The sequence below is a fragment of the Dasypus novemcinctus genome, chromosome 4 (genome assembly GCF_030445035.2).
Source record: "Dasypus novemcinctus isolate mDasNov1 chromosome 4, mDasNov1.1.hap2, whole genome shotgun sequence".
Classification (NCBI taxonomy): Eukaryota; Metazoa; Chordata; class Mammalia; order Cingulata; family Dasypodidae; genus Dasypus; species Dasypus novemcinctus.
In genome coordinates this window covers 101,469,036-101,483,168 of record NC_080676.1, presented here as the reverse complement: position 1 = coordinate 101,483,168, position 14,133 = coordinate 101,469,036, and the positions used below count along the sequence as shown (strand labels likewise).

General features: G+C 39.8%; 1 protein-coding gene and 1 non-coding gene across 11 annotated transcripts in view; one reads left to right on the top strand and one right to left on the bottom strand.

Annotated features, from left to right (window-relative positions):
* The window catches only part of SENP7 (SUMO specific peptidase 7), a 222,365-nt gene that overhangs the window by 58,290 nt on the left and 149,942 nt on the right, over positions 1-14,133 (bottom strand). The window lies entirely within an intron of this gene.
* LOC111760767 (small nucleolar RNA U13) lies at positions 10,731-10,834 on the top strand. The gene has a single exon (XR_002794368.1). It is a non-coding gene; the product is annotated as a small nucleolar RNA U13 (small nucleolar RNA).

Here is a 14,133-nt window from a genome sequence, read left to right as displayed (position 1 = left end):
CTACTTAATACAGCACTTATATACAATATGACAGTCCTCTAATACACTCTATTTTTCAAAAAGGATTATATGTGTTTTGGAAATATATTTACAGTCCACTTCACTAAACTTAGCTGATGTACCCCAAGTATATTATCAGAAAGGGGGGGGGGGGCTTGCATTCTGATTAGGGATGACTAAATAATTATTAAATAAAAATAAAATTTAGGGACTTAGTCTCTTACACTACATGATTTCAGTTATATCCAAGAAAGGAAATTGTGAAATTAAATTTCCTTAGCATAAAAACCTTGTCCAGAAAAGTTTCTCATGAATTCCAGTATCTCCAATGAAAAGACTATGTTTTCAATGCAGAAAATTAAGCATAGTGTAACTTAGAAAATGATTTAGTTCTATCCTGGTCAATACTATAAACCAAGATTATAAAGGCTATCATGGGTCAGTGTCTGTCCATCTTTCTAATGCATACTTTCCTTCTTCTCCCAAAACATCTGCATTTCACTATAAAGACTAGCTACTGTCAAAAGACAATCAAGAATAATATGAGTTCTGAATGGTCTAAGATACTTCTTGTAAAATTCTTCCAGGTGTTACTTCTCAAAATTTCCAGGTAATCATACTCAATTATCAGCTCTTCTTCCTTCTAGTGAGAAAGAATGTTCTATGAAGACTTTTTAAAATTTTTTATCAAAAAAACATAGAAAACTGGTTTAAAGAAATCCTGAAGGTCATTTGGTCCGATGTTAACAAAGCAGCTGACCCAGCAATACAGAAATCAGTTAATTATAAGCCCAAAGTGGATACCTATTTTAAACAAACCTTTCCTGATCATAGCTATTCACAGGCTCATAGACCAGTGGCATTGGCATCACCTAAGAATTTTTTAGAAATGCAAAATCTCAGACCCTGCCCTAGGTCTACTGAATCAGAATATTCCGTTTTAAAAGATCCCCAGGTGATTCAAATGAACACTAAGGTTTCAAAAGCAATTTACAATGGGCATTCATAATACTTGATTAAACAGTGATTTTTAATGTTCCCAAGCCACCATTCTGTTCTTCACACTGTTACTACCCCATTCTAAAAACTTTCAGTGAAAGTGGCAGCAAAGACACTAAAAGAAAAGACAGTTAAGAACCCACAGAAAAACCTTCTTCTCAGAAAGTATAAGATCAACACACAAAAATCAGTAACGTTTCTATATGATAGTAATGAAGAATCTGTAGATGAAACCATGAAGACAAATTCATTTACAACATCAACTAAAAGAATACAATATCTAGGAATAATTCCAAACGAGGATGAAAGGACTCATACACAGAAGACTACAAAATACTGCTGAAAAAAAATCATAATGTGGGGACCCGGGGACCCCCTCCCCACATAGCTGCCTGTGTGACCTAGACATAAGTTAAAGGTTAACAACCCTCCCCGGAAGGGAAAGAATGTATAGATGGTATCATAAACTAGAGCAGTCAATGTCCTTAGTAAACATCCTTCCTATGAGAGTAGTGAAAACATCACCAGACCCCATATGTACATTTCATGTGAACCTAGCAGAAACTGTTTCATACCCTATGGAATGTCCTTGTTCTGAAATCTCTTGTTTCATCCTTCATTTTCTCATCTCTTTGAGGAGTGCTATCTTTATTCTCTAACCAGTCACCACTGAAGAGCCTTTACCATCCCTAAGTCACAATAAACTTATGCTCAACTCAGAAGCAAGTGTGTTCTTGGTCTTGCAGCTGCAACAAGTCATACCCTTCAGGATTGGGTTGGAACAACTTGCCAGCCATGAGCCAGGAGACCAAAGGACCACCAGCAGTAGCAGGCATGAGCTCAGGGAAAGGAGAATCCACAGGGGAAATCCCGGGTTGGTCTATAGTATCCATGTGGGGAGGGGTGGCTGCCCTCCTGGACAAGCAGGGACCTCTGAGAGAATATGGGGACACCCAAAAAACTTGAACAGGTATGCTGGCTGTGCTATAGCAGGTAGCTGAGCAGCTGCACTAAAAAAAGGAAAAGGAAGACTGCCGGATAGCAGCAGCTATAACATGGCCCATTAGGAGACTTGCAGGTGGCTACCAAAGCAGAACAAACATCAAAGGCCTCTGTGCACCACTTAGAAGGAAAATTAAACCTAGAAAAGGATATGCATCTAGCACAGGCAGAGATGAAAGTGCCCAATTTGTTCTGAAGTAAAAACTTACTAGGAATTGTAACTAAGAGTTAAGATCATTATCTATATGCCTTTATATTATAAAACAGCAAAAGGATAATATCTGAAATTGCTATAATTGGGTGGATTTAGCCTAGACCTACCATTGTGATGGTAATCTTAGACTAACTTACCTTTGTTTATGGTTACTTCAGGTCTAACCTCACCCTTATGTATGCTTGCTATAGCAATGGTAATTCTAAACTGAACTTAATCTTTGTTTATGGTTATTTCAGGACTAGCCTCACCTTTGTAATAGTAACCACTCTACTCTACTCTCCCCATTTCTATCAAAGGTAACTTCTGCTCCCCATGGCTTGGGGGACCACAAATTTAAGACACCCCTGTCTCTCGTCCTTCAACTGGTGTTAATAACCCTGCTTTCTCTCATGACTATCCAAGTTAACTCCAATTTATCTACTCTGGGCAAGAGCCCAGAAGGACCCAATGAACTTTGAGGTGATTGCTGCTTTGGTGGACTCCTTGGCCCTCAGAGTTGGGCATCCACTCTTCCAGTCCAGTGGCTGCTGGAGTCCTATAATCTCCAAGAATTGGGGAGTTGGGGACTTCCCACCTAGAGCATCAGGAATCCTAAAAGTAGCAAGTCATAAGACAAACCAGTTTTCCTTGAGACTTCAATGGCCTCAGGGAGTATATACTAGAATTAGTGTTACTCATCCAAGGTCTGTCAAAGTTGAAAGCAGAAATAAGCAAAGCCTCTGAAGTAAAGGAAAAGGTTGTAGATTGTATTTTAAAGCATTGAGAATAGTCCGGTTATAAGTAAATAACTAAAAAGAATGAAGAAATTCTTGTGCAAAACTGCATGGTCACAGTGTAGATTAATTAGAAATAGACTTGAAAGGGAACTTTTGAAAATAATGTTATATTACAATTAAACATTTTGTAAGAGAATGAGAAGCATAAGTAGAGTGTTGTGTTTTTGTGTCTAACGCTATTTGTACCTGCCTATTTGCTCAGTTTATATCTTTATACATCGGGATGGTAATATGAAATTGAACCAATTAAACAGAATTATTCCAGAAACTGGCAGTCAGTATGCTTTTAAGGTTATTCACAACTTTAGAATTTTACTAAAGAAAAAAAAAGAGGTTTTAGCCTGCTGTAGAGGGGGAGGAAAAGACAATATCTCACATAACCTATCATTGTTTCACTTTTATTTAGGTTGGGTGTAATCTTCCTAGGTTTACTGTATACTAATGAAAAAATTAGCATTATATGTGTTAAATCTTTAATATGATGAAAAATGTAAGTTTTTGGCCTAGGAACTATTACAAACATCTTTCTAAAAGAATTGTTTGTGCCTAAATTGAAATGAATAGTTTTCTTTTTCTTCACGGAACAAAATGAGGAACATGAGACTTAAAGGAAACAGAAAGAAGTAAAAGATTTAAGGAAGTTAATTCATAGTCAATGCTGACTAAAATTGGAAGAGTTTGTAAAATTTTTTGTTCCAAGGTAAGATGGCTGTTTTTCATAAAATCAGGGTGGAAATATGTAAGACAAGACTTGAATGAATATACAAGGTTGTAGAAGGTAGTTAAGTAAAGGAAATGTATATTGTAAAGGTGAAATTTGTCTTAAGGTGAAGTAACTATAGTCTATATGGTATGGATAGTTATGGGAATTTTGTAAAAGCATTTTCTAAACTGAAAGATTATAATGTAAGTGACTGATTCTGAGAAATCATTAAGAGAAAGCTAGGAGTAAATATTAATAACAAAAGATAAATTTATAGCAGAAAAAGAACCTATTGGATAACCTCAATTTACTATGACCTATGCTAACTAAGATTTATTTACAAAATGGTGTACTGATGCAAAACTAAAATTTGACTTTCTCTCTCTGTTCAAGTAAAAAAAAAATAGTTTTCTTCCAATACTGATGAAGTTTCTTTGTGGTAAATAGTATCTTTCTAAAAGAGAAAACATAAAAAAGAAATTAAATGTGTAATTTACTTATATATTTGGGGATTGTATAAAAAATTCTTAAAGACTTTTAAAGTTATCACTGCCTAGTCTATCCTACTACAGATCTATATGGTAATATTGGTTATAATTTTAGTTATTCTTAGAAAAAAATGTGATTCTACGAAAACAATCTCTTTGTTACACTATTTTGCTCTGATGCTTCTCCAAAAGAGCATGCAGTCACCCCATGATAAACAAAAAGGGACTTTAACGGAAAAGCAAAACGAAGGGTTTATGTTATATTTTGCCTGTTCATTTAATGTAATCATGGTAAATGTGTAAAAGTAAAAAGTAAAGTACTGAAATAGTTAAGTTCACTTAATATATTATAAAATGCATTGGAAGTATTTAGAAAGTGTGTAAAAATTAAGAGAGATAGATTTCAAAATTGTCAAACTCTCTTGTACATACAAACTATGCCCTCCAGGTACCCTCTATGATGCCTCTCCATTTGAGTTATTGACTGGGTTGTCACTATGACCTATCTCTAAAATAATAAAAGGATGTACCACATCTCTGTACATGCTCCTAAACTGGATGGAAAGTACATTGCTGTTTCAGACTCCTGCAGCAGCCAGCAATGGCTTGATATGGCCAGATTTACAATGAACATTCCCTCCAAACAGGTTTTATATCATAGTGCTGAAGGGCGCTATGCACCAGGCCAGTGAAAGACTGGAGCTTCCCTCCAAGGACCAACAGTGCTGCAGCATGCTGGCTGTGTGAAGGCTATACCAAGTGGAGCAATATTTAGCAGAGTAATATGAGTAGAACCTAAATAGACACAACTGGCACTATGGCTTGCTCCCATGGAGAGACAATATGTATGCTATTGCAGACCTGGAGTTTAGATCTATTAACTGCAGCTCAAAAAGGAACTTGTGCATTCATTAGTGCACTGATTAGTATTAAGTGCAGCACCTATATACCTGATGAATATATCTCTTCTATTCTAGATCACATGCAGAATGACATTGAACATGCTAAATGTCTTTGTAAACTTAATTCATTTTCTAAATAATTAATGAATGTGCCTATAAGATTTTTCAAAATGGTTTTCTTAAGTATTGCCTTTATTTTGCTTGCCATATGCTTATCTTGTTGTTGCCTATATTGTCTTTGTGAGTTTATTTCTAGGGCAGTGCCTCTCCTCATACCTCTCTTAGCTATCCTAGGCATAACCACTGCTGCGGGAACTGGGGATGGCAGTTCAAACCAAACCCAGCAAGTTTACCACAACCTCTCCCTATAGTTAACTATATCTTCAAAATTCTAACTAAGTTTATTTCTTCCAGAATAAATACCTTCCAGAATAAGGTATTAGTCATGCAGGGATTTCATCGAGTCCCAAATACGGTGCCAGACCCACCTTCTCCCAACTTCAATAGAATAGCCAGAAAGTTGCACTCCCTGTCAGCCACGGACTACTGCCCCTAACCAGCAGGAAACAGCTACAGAAGAATGACTGTTGCCCTTCAGTTCCCTATTAAGAATAAAGGAGTAAACTCTCTGAGGGGATAATTGAAGCAGGTTAATATAGGAAACAGGGAAGGTGGTTGGTCAGAATAACGCCCACCAAAGATCCTGGTCACAAGTCAATTTGAAAATCCTGGACTCAAAAGAAGTCCTGGGTAACTCCAAACAAAAAGTCCTTCCCATTAGTTCCCTGAAAGCTGACAGGTGAAGGTAAAAAGGCAACCAATCATGGTAACAAATAGCTGGGACCTTAAGTGTATCTATGTGGACTCTCCTTATGCCTAAACTAGTTGTTTTTAATATATATATTTTTTATTTTTTTTAAAGATACTTTAGATTACATAAATATGCATTAAAAATATTGGGGAGGGAAGCGGCTGTGGCTCAATCGATTGGGCTCCCATTGCCCATGCAGGAAGCCCTGGGTTCACATGCCAGGGTCTCCTTGTGAAGGCAGGCTGGCCCGTGCCCTGCGGAGGGCTGAGGCCCGTGCCCTGTGGAGAGCTGGCACAGCAAGATGACGCAACAAAGGGAGACAAGCAGACACAGAAGAATGCGCAGCAAACGGAAACAGAGAGCAGACAGCAAGCAAGCCGCAAGGGGGAGGGGGGGAAATAAATAAATAAATAAAATAATTTTTAAAAAATATATATATAGGGGATTCCCATATGCCCCACTCCCTATACCTCCCACACTTTCCCACTTAACAACATCCTTCATTAGTGTGGTACATTTGTTAAAACTGTTGAACATATATTGGAGCATTGCCACTAACCGTGGATTATAGTTTACATTATAGTTTACAATCTATTCTACACAATTTGTAAGTTATGACAAAATATATTTAAGTTATGACAAAATATATAATGGCCTGTATCCATCATTGCAACATCATATAGGACAATTCCAGTGTCTGGAAAATGCTATATATTACAACTATTTTTCCCTCTCCCTCTCCTCAGAACCTCCACAGGCCACTGCCTCCACATCAATGAGAAAAGTTCTTCCACTGCTAGAATATCAATAAGTCTATAGTAGAATAATATTTAGGTTACTTTAGTCCTTCGTTCATTCACAAATCTTGAGAATTTGGGGATGGTGACACCACTCTGACTCTTAATTGAGAGGGAGCTTAGATCCCTTGGGGCAGATGGATGGGACACTCTTGCTTGCGGTTGCATACTCTCTCTGTTCCTTGGGATGGGCACTGTCCATCATCATCTCCTTGTTAGTTGTCCTGGGTGAGTCCAATGAACTGGAGAGTAGGTGTTGCAACTTTGTTGAGACTGAGGGCCCAAATGGCAAATGGATGGACCAAGTATTTAAGTCTCTTGGACGTACACCTATTAAATATAGTACTAACTATTGGTTTAAATAGAAGGGGCAGAAAAGCCATGTGTAGGGAAACCACAACTGAGTCCAACACTGTCACACTGGGGAGTATAAATTCCAAAGTAGGGCCCACTGGCAGGACAACAAACTCCTGAGCTGTCTGCCCTGCCTACGGTTCTGGATGTCTGTAGAGTCCTGCTATTTGAGGCAATATTTACTATGGCAGCCAATGAGATCCTGCTGAGATGTGCACAAGCATAACCTCTGGAATGACCTCCCAACTCACTTTGAATTCTCTTAGCCTTTCCCCCTCTAATCAAGGTCTTTTTCCAGGTGCACTCCCACTTGGCACTTGGTAATAATAAACCCTTGATGCCAGGGAGGCTCATCCCCAGGAGTCATGTCCCATGCTGTGGGTAAGGTAGTGCACATTTATATGCTGAGTTTGGCTTAGAAAGAGGCCACATCTGAGCAACAAGAAGGCCTTCCAGAGGTAACTGTTAGGCAACATATACTACCAGGCTGTTTCAATTTCAAAAGAATAGGTTCATAAGTACAGTCATCAATATCAAGGGCATGTCGCAATGACCCATCCTCCTTCAGTAGGTACTGCCCCTGTTCTCGGGGGATACTTTCTGTCTGATTAGAGAATGCAGCAGAGCTCCCCAGGATAGGAATTCTATATTCTCTCAGTTACTGTGTGGCTCTCCACCCACCATGACAACAACCTATGAACACTTGAACACATTCATATGCCTTAGATGTATGCCCCACGTAAAAGCTCTCCCATGCATTCTCCCCATCACTGACACCTACATCAATGATCCTCCAAAAATGAAGCTTTTGGATCAAAGAAGGGTTTTTTTAATTAACTAGTAAAATTAATAAGAGAATGAAATAATAATGATTGTTTTAAAAATAATAAAATACAAATTTTTTAAAAATTTGAATAAAAAATATTTTAGACATTGTCTTTCATCATTGTAAGATCTGTTGTCTTGTATGTACAGTGATATTTTCTCCATTTATTTCCCCAGTGTCTAATTGTTTTTCATTTGATCTTCAAAGAAACTTTAGGTTACAGAAAAGTCATGTATAGAATATAGGGGATTCCCATATACCCAACATCCTCTTCCTTTTCCCCCTACCCTATTAATAACATTTTACATGCAGATGGTACATTTTACAACTAATGTACAAATATTGAAGCATTGCTACTAACCATGGTCAATGGTTTAAATTATGATTTACATTTTGAGCCATACATTTTTATAAACTTTGACAAAATTTAAAATGGCCTGCATTCATTATTGCAGGATCATGCAGAACAATTCTAATGCCCTTAAAAATGCCCTATGTTCTATCTATTCTATTCTTCCCTCTCCCTTCCCTTGAGACCTATGATAACCACTAAGTTTCACTTTTTGAAGAATAAGATTCATAGTTACTTGCACTAATATTGAAGGCTTGTCATATTGGTCTGTTTTCCTTTATTAGATACTGCCTATGTTCTCGAGAGACTCTTGTCCCTCTATTTGAGAACACAGTGGGACTTCCCAGGATGGGAGTTTAATATTTTCTTTGTTTATTGTGTGTGTCTCCACCCACTGATATAACACACTATGACAAGATGAACACTTACACATTCCATAGAAGCCTGCCCCTGGTGTGTCATCCTGTACTCCCTACTCCCTACATCCAGCACCCTATACCAGTAATTCTCCCCTGCCATATTTGCCAAAAGAACATTTCCAACATTGTAGGTTTAACCACAGACCTGCAAATCCCCAGAGTTCACTGCTCCTTTCCCCAACCTTTCCCCTAGTTCCATGGATAGTCCAAACCAACCCCACCATTCTACCCCTGTCACAACCAGCATCACTGAACCCAACAGCATCACTGCACCACAGTCAATCTATCCACTGCACAACCAGACCCCTCTACCTTATCACAGATTTTGCCCTTATGGGCATTGGCTTACAACCCTCTACTCCCTTTCTGTCAACCTATAGACCTGTCTTCCAGACTCTAGCTCTGTGACTCTGCTCAATTTCCTTAATTCATTTCAGTGAGATCATGTAATATTTGTCCTTCAGTGCCTGGCTTACTTCACTCAACATAAGGTCTTCAAGATTCATCCATGTCATCCCATGTTTTAATACTGCATTTATTCTTACAGCTGAGTAATATTCCATTGTATGTACATACCACAATTTGCGTATCCATTCTTCTGTTGATGGACATTTTGGTTGTTTATAACTTTTGGCAAAAGTGAATAATGCCACTATGAACATTGGTGTGCATATATATGTTCGTGTATCTCTTTATGCTAAACTAGCTGGTTTTTTTAAAAGATTTATTTATTTATTCATTTCTCTCCCCTCCTCCTTCCCCCATTGTCTGCACTCTGTGTCCATTTTTTGTGTGTTGTTCAGTGTCTCCTTGTATTCTCATTAGGCAGCTCCGGGAACCAATCCTGGGACCTTCTGGAGTGGGAGAGAGGAGATCATTCTCTTGCGCCACCTCAGCTCCCTGATCTGTTGTGTCTCTTATTATCTCTCCTCTGTATCTCTTTTTGTTGCATCATCTTGCTGCACCAGCTCTCTGTGTTGGCCAGCACTCCTGCGCAGGTCAGCACTCCAGGCAGGCCACCACTCCGAGTGGGCCAGCTACCCACATGGGCCAGCTTGACTTCACCAGGAGGCCCTGGGCATCAAACCCTGGACCTCCTATATGGTGGACAGAAGCCCAATTGCTTGAGCCACATCTGCTTCCCTAAACGAGTTTTTGAGGTTACTGCAAAAAACTCAGAGAATTTAGAAGGGGAAAATGTATGGTATGGGAAGCCTCCTCATAGAGGACTCCCCTCCTGGTACTTTATTATCTACTCATAGAAATGTTGCTTGTATACTGTTAGATCAGCATGATCAGCCCCTTATTGTTCCCCATAAACATCTTTCTTTTCACCCATAGTGTCCTGGCCAATACCTTTCTACAGTGGGCTTCAGAAGTAACCCAGGACCACAGTCAAACCCAGTGTTGGGTTTGCATACTTACCATCTTCAGATGCTACTGACCTTCCTAGGACCATAATTACTGCAAATTGAACAGCATGGAACACCTTGCTGGCATGGCAAGAAACAACCCACAGATAAGCCTGCAACAAGATCTCATTTAAGACTGAGATTCAACTGTTTCACTTTTGCTTGATTAAATTATGATTAGGGCTTTGATTGGACCACATCAGTAGGACACTGAGTTCCCACCCCCTTGGTGGGGAGAGGCTCACAGAGAAAACGACATAGCAGAGGAGACAGAGTTTTAATTCTGGAGCCCCAGGAAGTAAATACACAGAGAAGCAGATACATGAGGAAAGAGAGGCTTCATTAGACATGGCAGAGGCCCGAGGAAGACAAACAAGCTATTTGCCTGATAGTTAAAGCTGGCCTTGTGGAGAGAACAGAACAGGAGAGCCCAGAGAGAAACAAGTCCCAGGACAGCGATGAGACTTATCCCAGCCTACAGCTAATACTGGAAGAAGCTGGGGCCACAGAGCCTTAAGAAGAAGAGGGAGGCTGAACCCTTGCAGATGTCAGCAGCCATCTTGCTCCAAGATGTGGCAACAGACTTTGGTGAGGGAAGTAACTCACACTTTATGACCTGGTAACAGTATAAGCTTCTACCCCAAATAAATGCCCTTTTATAAAAGACCACAGGTCCTTTTGTGGTTCATAAGCATTGTGAATGGTTGTTCACATGTTTATATGAGATGTGCCTCCCTCAAACATTGTTACAACATTGGCACATTACCCATATGACATGGAGGAAAAAAGCCAATAAATTTCTGGTATTTTGCAACAGCACCCCTCTGGCTGACTAATATATATATATATATATATTCCTGATAACTCCCATAATATTCTGTGAAATGTGGAGGCAATGCTTGTCCTATGGTCAATGTAGGCTGCTGTGTGGGGTGGATTGTAGGGATTCAGCAACCCCCCCTAGGTCCTGAGCATGTAGATCCCTGCATGACCTAGACATAAGTTAAAGGATAACAATCGTCCCCCAAGGGGAAAGAATGTATAGATGGTATCATAAACTAATCTTCCCAAACTAGTAAGCATCCTTGGTAAATACCCTTCCTCTGAGCATAGTGAACACATCGCCAGAAGACCTCTTACGTACACTTCATGTGACTCCAGCAGAAACTCTGTTCTTACACCCTATCAAAAGTCCTTTTTCTGAAACCTCTTTTATCACCTCTCATTTTCTCATCTCTGTAAGGAGCACTATCTTCACTCTCTGGCTGGCTACCATCAGAAAGCCTTTCCTGTCCATAAGTTCCAATAAAGCTTATGTCTGGCTCAGTACCCAATGTATTCTTTGGTCTCATGGCCACACCAACTCATGCCCTTCAGGAGTTGGGTAGGAATACAAAGAATACCTAAATAAAAGATATTCTATTTATATTATATTCTATGTTCAGGATTAAAAGATTATATATTCTTAAACTGGCAATTTTACCCAAAGCAATTTATAGATTCAATGCAATCCTAATCAAAATTCTGACAGCCTTCTTTGCAGACATGGAAAAGTAAATGATCAAAATTATATGGAAGGGAGGCGGGGCAAGATGGCATCTGAGTGAGTGCACTTTATAATCTCTCCTGCAAAGAAGCGGCTGAGTAGGGTTGGAATCCTGCTGGAGCGGGCTGCTTCAAGTGTTTGCAGGGCAGGAGGTGTATGGATGTTGATTTAGTGGGACGGTGACAGAGAAGATTCTTGTAAAAGGTAGAATTTTGGGTCTCTTTCACGGAGATCGGGGCTGCACACGGGGCGCTTCCCCCTGGGGCTGAGAGCCCAGCAGTGGCGATTCCTGGAGGCTTTGCTGCACTAGGGAGTTCCCAAGCCCTGAGTGGGCTATTTGGGGGCTTGCAGGGTGGGAGGTGTCTGAAAGTCAATTTGGTGAGACAGTGACAGAGGAGATTCTTAGAGTGGAATTTTGGGTTTCTGACACAGAGATCAGAGCTTCCGCCTAGAGGCCCTCCCCCTAGGGCTAGCAGCCCATCTGCAGTGGTCCCTGAACTGCTTGTAGTACAGCGGCGCCCCCAGCATGCTGTTTCAGGGGGCTTGCAGGGCGGGAGGTGTCTGGAAGTCGATTTGGTGAGACAGTGACGGAAGAGATTCTTGAGAGACATGGAATTTTGGGTTTCTGACATGGAGGTCAGAGCTTCCAGCTAGAGGCCCTCCCCCTAGGGCTGGCGGCCCAACTGTGGTGGTCCCTGAATTGTATGTAGTACAGCAGCGCCCCCAGGAGGCTGTTTCAGGGGCTTGCAGGGCAGGAGGTTTCCTGAGGTTGATTTGGTTGAGACAGTGACAGAAGACACTCTTGTGAGAGGTGGAATTTTGGGTTTCTGACACAGAGGTAAGAGTTTTCGGTCGTGACCCCTCCTCCTAGGGCTGGCTCCCAGCTGCGGGAATCCTTGAAGGCTGTGTTGCACTGCGGTGCTCCCAGGCTCCCTGTAAACTGGATGCATGGTTCCCAAGTCTCTGTCCCCTAAACCCTGGTGGCCCACACTCCAGAGACTCACACCTCTTGAGTCTGCAACATCAGAGACTTCCCATCCCTGAATCCACCATGCCCTGAAGTCCATCTGAGGTGCTTGATTGTCCTAGCCCTTGGCATTTATGGGTTTTTTTTTCCTCCTTTTTTGTTTTTTTAATGTCTTGATTGCTAATATTGCATTATCTCCTGGTCTTGTCTCCCATTGTATCACAGAAGGTTCTTTTTCATTTATTTAGGGGTTTTTTTCCTTCATTTCTTTTTCTTGCTTGTTTCCCTCCCTTTTCTTGGCCCATCCCCCTTTTTTCCTTCTCTTTCTTTCTTTTCCCTCTTTTTTTTCTTCTTTTATTTTATTTATACAATAGGTGCGTCAGGGAATGCTTCACATTTGCTGTGTTCCTCATCCTCCATTTCCTCGTTTCTGTGTGAATTGATTTTGGCCACCAACACTATCCCCTTTCCCCCACATCTTGCTATCCTCCATCATCTACTGTTTCTCTTACATTCTATCTCCCTTTCTTTGGTCCCCAAATTGTCTAACTTTTAATTTCTAATACCTTCGTTCTGTTTTCTGTCTTTTATCCACTCTTGATATTATTGTCTTTCTTTTCTCTTTCCCTCTCTCATGAAAACACTGGCTGTTTAATTCATACTATATTCCTCCCCATATTCAGTTGACTATCTCATTACAGGCACTCTACTTACTGCTATAACTCTACACAACTTACATGAGTCTAATATCCATTCTCCCAGACTTCACATTGTTGCTCTGTTAACATTGATTACCAATACTACTTTACACATTTTCTTTTCTTACACAATTTCCTTTCCCTGACCCTAATATTTTCCTTCAAAGTGAACTTAGCCAGCAACAAGAAATTACAGTAAAAAGAACAAAGTGACAAAGAGAAGACATAACACTTACACAAGAACAACAACTAATTAATCCCCAAGACTAGACAAAGAAGCTAAGGAACTGATTAAACCCGTCAAGATAAAATGATGACCAGACAGCAACAAAAAACTACAAACCAAACCAATAATAAGGAAAACATGGCTGAATCCAATGAACAAACTAAAAACCAGGAAGGGGAGCAGAACATCGGACAAGTAATTAAAGATCTCAAAACATATATTAGAGACCAACTTAATGAAGTAAAGGAAGAGATTAACAATATGAAGAAAACACTTGGAGAGGAAATTAACAGCACACTCATAGAAAAACAGTGGGTCAAAGAGGAAATCTCAAAAGAAATTAATAACTACCTTGAAACTAAGATAATGATAACACAACATACCAACCTTATGAGATGCAGCAAAAGCAGTACTGAGAGGGAAATTTGTAGCCAAAAATTCATACATCAAAAAAGAAGAAAAAGCAAAAATTGAAGAACTAACTGCACATTTGGAGGAATTAGTAAAAAAACAACAAAGTAATCCAACAGGAAGAAGAAAGAAAGAAATAACAAAGATAAGAGCAGAACTAAATGAAATAGAAAATAAGAAAGCACTTGAAAAGATAAACAAGACCAAGAGCTGGTTTTTTGAGAAGA